We start from the raw sequence: 7070 nt of genomic DNA, 5'->3' as shown, positions 1-7070 counted from the left end.
GTATGGACATTGTGTACTGTTGATAATAGGCTGAAAACCTAATGGTACTGACTTGTATTTCAATTAAATAACAGTTCAGATGAACAGATTTGCCTCCTCGTCTTTTATGTAAATTTTCTATGTTTGTTCAGCAACATGTTTCTCTCTAACAACAAACTAGAATTACTGCCTCACGGCTGTATGCCACTGTGGACCAGTCAAGTTGCAGTTACAGTTTACATCCATGTCTATGAAAACATGGATGGTTCACACACATCTTCCCCCCCGACATCACAGGAAGGTCTATACAATCAGTAAAGCTTCAAGGTGGGCAACCAAGATTAGAGTCACCAATTCAGTATCTGACCAAATGTCTCCCCTTCTGCTCCTGATTTATGACATTGAGTAATGGCCAGAAAAGTGTTTTACGCAGAACATTATGATGTCACAGTGAAGCCGACCTTTGACCTTTTGGATATAAACTGTTATCACTTCATTATTTTATCCTGTTAGACATTTGTGTGACACTGTGTCATAATTAACAAATTAATTCTTAAGTTATGGCCAAAAACATGTTTTGTGCAGTCACTGTGACCTTGACCTTTGTCCTTCAACCACCAAATTATTATCACTTCATTCTTGAGTCCAAACACACATTTGTGCCAAATTTGAAGAAATTCACTCTAGGTCATTTTGAGATATCACTCACATTCATGACAAGAATGAGAGGTCACATAGACTTGACTTTGATCTGTGACCACCAAAATCTAGTCAGTTCATCATTGAGTCCAAGTGGACATTTGTGCCAAATTTGAAGAAATTCCGTCAAGGTGCACTTGACTTATTGCATTCACGAGAATGAGATGGATGCACGGTCAGGTGATCTTGATCTTTGATCCTTGACTTCCAAAATCTAATCAGTGTATTCTTGAGCTCAAGTGGACATTTGTGCCAAACTTAAAAAAAAATCCCACAAAGTGTCATAGAGATATTGCGTTCACAAGAACGAGACAGATGAGGTCACATAGACTTGACCTTTGACCTGTGACCACCAAAATCTAGTCAATTAATTGTTGAGCCCAAGTAAATGTTTGTGTCAAATTTGAAGAAATTCCCTCTGGGTGTTCTTGAGATATTGTCTTCACGAGAATGAGATGGATGCAAGGTCACAGCGACCTTGACCTCTGACCCTTGACCATCAAAATCTAATCAGTGTATTCTTGTGTCCAGGTGGACACAAAAATCCCACAAAGGCGTTCTAGAGATATTGCGTTCACAAGAATGAGACAGTCAAAGGTCGCAGTGACCTTGGCTTTAAAGCTATGACCATCAAAAACAAATGAGTTCATTTTTGAGTCCAAGTGGACGTTTGTGCCAAATTTGAAATTCCCTTAAGGCGTTCCTGAGATATTGCATTCACAAGGATGGTATGGACGGATGCCTCGTCCCACAGCTATCGTCTGCATGGAGACATTAAAAAATAAATAAAGCAGAACAAAAAAGAGTGAAAAGTCAGGAAGAGCAGAGCTGCTTAAAACTAGAAAATGCCTCTTCCACAGAGCATCCCGACAGAATTCAGACCCCTCGACTTTATTCACACTCCCTCATCAATCTACATTAACACTCCGTAATGACAAAGTGCTGTTTTCACTTTGGGATTTGTTTTATTAGAAAGAAAAAAATAAAACATCCCATGGACAGAAGTATTCAGACTTTTTACCATGACACTGGAAATTTAGCTCAGATGTTTCTGCACCTTGATTGGAGCCCACCTGGGATCCATTCAGTTAATTGGGCCTGATTTGGAGAGGCACACACCTGTCTCTGTCAGGTGTCACATGACAGATGACGAGCCATGAGGTGGAAGGAGCTGCCTGCAGAGCTCAGAGACAGCACTGTGTCGAGGCACAGAGCTGGGGAAGGCTACACAAACATTTCTGCAGCACTGAAGGTTCAGCTCAGTGGCCTCTATAGTTTTTAAAATGAAGAAGTTTGAAACAGTCAGATTAGAGCTGAGAGGAGGGCCCTCATGGTTAGAGACACAGAACGTGATGGTGGCTCTGGCTGAGCTCCAGAGGTCCTGTGTGGAGAATATACCAGAAGGACAACCATCACCACGGCCCTCACCGAGGTGATGGGCGTTACAGCAGAGTGACCGGACGTCTCCTCAGTGAGAGACACATGAAAGCTCCTAAAGGACTAAAGAGTCTTTGAGCTGAAGAGACAAAGATTTGAAGTGTGTTGTGTCACATTTAATCACCTGCACCACAGCGTCCCAACAGTGAAGCACGGTGAACGCAGGAAGAAGACTGGAGGCTTCAAATAAGTCCTGAGTTAAAAGTCTGAATTTTGTCAATATCATGTTTAATTTTTCATTTCAATAAAACTTGGGGAAAAAACTGTGAATCCTGTTTTTGTCACCACTGAGTGTAGATTGATGAGGGGAAAATGAATTTAAACAGTTTCAGCACTTTAAAGGCACAGCAGCTGCTGAGGGAGAGGATTTTATATTTTTATCTTCCCTGGATGCTCTTTAGAGATTTAATCTTTGAAGAGTCGTCGCAAAAATGGAAACCACAGACATGGAAAACCCGGAAAAGTCATGGAAGTGGTGTGGCGCATCTCAGCTGTGAATGCAGAGAAACATACTGTGATGACTGTCGTCTCTGTGTGTTCCTCCACTGATCAACTCTCTCTGCTTTGCTGCTCTCTATCGATGTTCTCCTACAAGGCATGACACAGATACCAAACAGGTTTGCATCATTTTATTAACACAGTAAATGAAGTCACTTTCTCACACACACACACACACACACACACACACACACACACACACACAGCAGCTGCAGTAGATGCAGTTTGACAGCAGCTGACGCCCCCTGCTGGTCAGCATCCAACCGCTCATCTACTCTCATAGAAACACATCAACTACTGAAGCAAAGAGGAAACAAACGCAGCAGTCTCAGTCTTCTCTTGAATGAAAATGATGTCAGGAAACAATAATAATGTAATAACAATAATGAAAGTGATTCTGCACTCATTCTTCCTCAGAAACTTAAAGATAAAGTGGAGAACCTGCAGCTCAAAGCACCCTGAATGGATTCATGTCTCAGTCTTTATTAATCAAAAGGAAGGAGTTCTCTGCAGCAGAGAGATGACCAGGATGTCAGTCGTCTGTGTCTGCACACAAACTTTAACCCTGAATCTTTCTAAAAGGAGGTCAGAGGTCAGGAGAAGCATGAATTTGGTATTTTAACATCGCACTTCAAACTTTCCGAGCATGTAAACAGCCAGAAAATCCATGAAATGGTTCCACACATCACCATTCCTGATGTAATCTTTGTGGTTACATATTGAAGACACTGCTTGGACTCCAATTTGGTGCCATGGATGATTATACATTAAATAGATAAATAAAAAATGAGTCAGTGCTCATTATAAACTTTTACATTTTTTCTAATTCAATGTATTAGAATATATTTAACAGTCGTTAACAGTCATTCAGCTGCAAAATCATTTTTAAACTCCACCATTTCTTTCTCAACAGTGTAAAACAAAGTCATCCGGTCTGCGCGGAGAACCTGGAAATGTTCAGAGTGAACGTCTCAAAGAGGATCATACATTAATGTGTGCTGTGTCTCAAATTACAAACTAATCACCACGGTGTACTGGTTTAGATTTCTCCAAAGACTAAAAGGAGGTCTAGTCTCCCTCCACAACATAGATCAAGAGGGTACTGCTTGGCTTGAGAAATTTGCATTCGCTAAATAAAACAATACTGGTTTAGCAGATGGTATTACAAAAAACATAATTTACCAGTCAATACTAACAGGAAATTATAGCTGCTGCACAACGATGGGTCGGGTCTGGGCATTTTTAGGCAATTCTGAGCAACAAACAGAAGAATTGGAAGACATTTAGCAACACAATCTGCTTTTTGCATCAGCTGAGGCTTGAACTCACAACCTCTGAGACTAAGAATCAATTTCTATCTCACTGAGCTAATTAGTCAGTGACAATTCATGTGTAGCTTCACAAACTGACTAAGCCAGACGTGCAGGTTTAGCAGCCGTCCATGCATGGAAAAGCAGATTTCAAACCACTGTAAAAAGTTATTAAGACAAAAATCTGAAAATACACATATTGCATCTAGACAGCATGGAGATGTTGGTAGTTTGTTTGTAACAGTGATTGATTTGCTTCATAAGTGAAAAACTGATGTTTAAAATTGCCATTTTTACATTGACTCCAATTGTTCACATTAGAGCAAAATTCAAAATGCTGTCAAAAATTCAGTTTTTGAGATAAAATTCTGAAATTTGCCACACATCATCTACCATGACTCTAGAATTTTGTCTTTTTTTTCATGAACATTGAAGATTTATTTAGCAAGAATTTGCATGTATATGTTTACAGTCAAACATTTTGATGCACTGTGGGCTCAATTTTTGATAAATCAAAAATCTAAGAAACATAGTTTGTGTAGGACAGTCTGAAGATGCTCTGTAGCAAGTTTGGTGTCAACTGAGCAAAAATTGTGGGAGGAGATAGGTTTAAGAAGTTTTACAGTGTTTGATGAACTTCATAATTTTTAATAGGTTTAAATGTACCAAAGTTTCTTCAGCATTGGAGCTACAGTTTGATGAAAGCTGTGAAGTTGGCAGAGACTGTATTTGTTTGTAACCAAGTGATTGTATTTGGATTTTAGTCGTTTATATTATTAGAAATATCAAAGGCATTTCAATTTTGAAGTTTTCTTACTTCTGGAACAAACCCCGTGAGTTCTTTCACTTCAGCTCTCTACTGAACCAACGACCTCCTCGCTGCGTAGAGTGCAGAGCATGCACGCTAACTGCTGCAGCAAACCGACCAGTCCCCAGAAGAAAATGCTGGCATTGTATGTTTCTGCAAAGCACCAATACGTCTGCATGTGTTGTATCATATCAGTGTTTTTAAAGTGACGCTGTAGATGAGCTGACTTTGTCCTCGGGAAGTGGAGGGGATGTTGGATAGTGGCTCACCGAGGTGAGACGCCTGCCAAGCTGCAGATCACTGTTCAAGAGCAACAAGCAACAGAACCGGTTGTGTTTTAGTGAGTCAGCGCTGTGTTTCCAGCCAACCTGGTCTCACTCTGCAGAGTGCAGAAAACTGGCACTAGGGCAGTGACTTCCAGCATCAGACACCGATCAGAAAAAGCTGTCCTTTCATATCGGCTGATACGCAGCTGGTTGCCTTTTTTGTTTAACAGCGTCCGGCAGTGTCAGGGGGAAATGTGACATGACAACAAGTTAAGATGGTGAAAAGTCCAAGTAGGGTGGATGGATCCAACAACCATTGACTTTCACCTGGCAGACCAGTGTTTGCTTCCAGTTTGAATGTCCAGTCAAACCCTTTTCTTTTTTCCTAAACCCAACCACGTGCATGTGTTGGCTAAACGTGTGCTGTTGAAGGAAAAAAACGCCAGTTTGTGGTGTTGTACCGATGTAGTGCTTTTATTTTGAAAGACACTGTATCAAACTGTACATTTCCTGTGAAAACAGAAGTGTATTTTGAAAACAGACAATGCATGTAACAGGCTGAAGTTGACACGACGTCCCAGAACGTCAACAACCAACACACCCAGGGTACCTTGGACGTCATATGTGGACGTGGAAAGTCCATGACCAAACGTGGACATGTGACGAGGTCGGAGTGAGGACGTGTTGTTCCAGCAGCTTTTTAGCCACCAAACTTGGGTGTTAGGGACACGTTAGTAACCCCACTGATCAGCGCATCCATCACTGGGACCAGTCTCTCTTTTTCCAGCAAAGATAGTGCCCCTAATGTTGGGTACAGTCAGCTAAAACATGTTTTTATATATATATATATATATATAATGTTCAAATATGATGTATCTCTGGTTTGCAGAAACACACACTGACAACATATCAGCACAAGAAACTGTATAGAACTTCTGGATTTGCACAATAAACTTGAGTAGATTACTATATTGTTGATTCTGAGATCCTGGCAGAAAAAGCAGCCGCTGCACCATCATGGGTGGTGCTATCTATCGTTACAATGACGAGTATGTTTTTCTTGTTTTGCCAGCACTGCTCTTACCGTTCATGTGAGTATTGCATCTTGCAGATGCATCTCATTAATTTCTGAGGTGTGCACCTAACCGATGCTCCAAATGGACGCAGGATACACAAGGTAACCATCATGCTCACACAAACGTGTTAAAAGCAAGTACATTTGGGGCCTAACACGTCCATTCATCCTAAGGAATGTGTTTTAGGACTGCAGGCTCTACACTCCATTTATCTGATAGGTTCATGATCCGTGTGAGACAATCACGATGTGTTAACACACTTCATCAAAAACACACAAGGACAAAATCACAGATAACAAAAAATAGACACATTTTCTGAGCGGGCCTATGAGAAAAATGTACTTCTACATTTTTTAAAATTCTTTTTAGCAGCATACTATTTTATCTTAAATGTTTTCCTCAGGTTACAGTTTGCCCTAAATGAAGAGTTTTATTCCATCTAAATTTTCATTTTTTGGATAAAGGAAAGGATTATGTGCAGCTCCTGCTGAGCTTTTTTCTCTACTGATGTGAATGAAAAATACCAAACAGTCATCTACCACACTATCATTAGGAAATACCAACATGTGCCATCAGTTTGTTCGTAAATGCTTGGGACTCGATAGTAGGACGTCTTTAAGGGGGAAATAAATGTCTTCCATACATCACAGTCATTGGATCACTGAATGCTTCATAAAGCCCTTTAAAATAGTTTGTCTGCACAGCGGCGCTCCGCAGACAAACAGCACACTGAACACATTCACACACTGACAGGATCACCAGCTGCGCTCTGCTGTCCAAACATAAAAAGCACAACCCTGTGCTGACAAATCTGCACAAGAGACATCAAACAGAAGCTCCATGTGATGTCTGCAGTGCTTAAGCTTTGTTGTTGTTGTTGTTGTTGTTGTTGTTGTTGTTGTTGTTGGTAAACAAACATTCCAGTTTTGGATCATTTTAAGTTAAATTCTAGATATCAGACACTGCTGCAGAGTCTTGAAACTAACGAGGGAAAACA

This window comes from Epinephelus fuscoguttatus, linkage group LG6 (assembly GCF_011397635.1).
Source record: "Epinephelus fuscoguttatus linkage group LG6, E.fuscoguttatus.final_Chr_v1".
NCBI lineage: Eukaryota > Metazoa > Chordata > Actinopteri > Perciformes > Serranidae > Epinephelus > Epinephelus fuscoguttatus.
Note: the sequence above shows the minus strand (reverse complement) of the source record.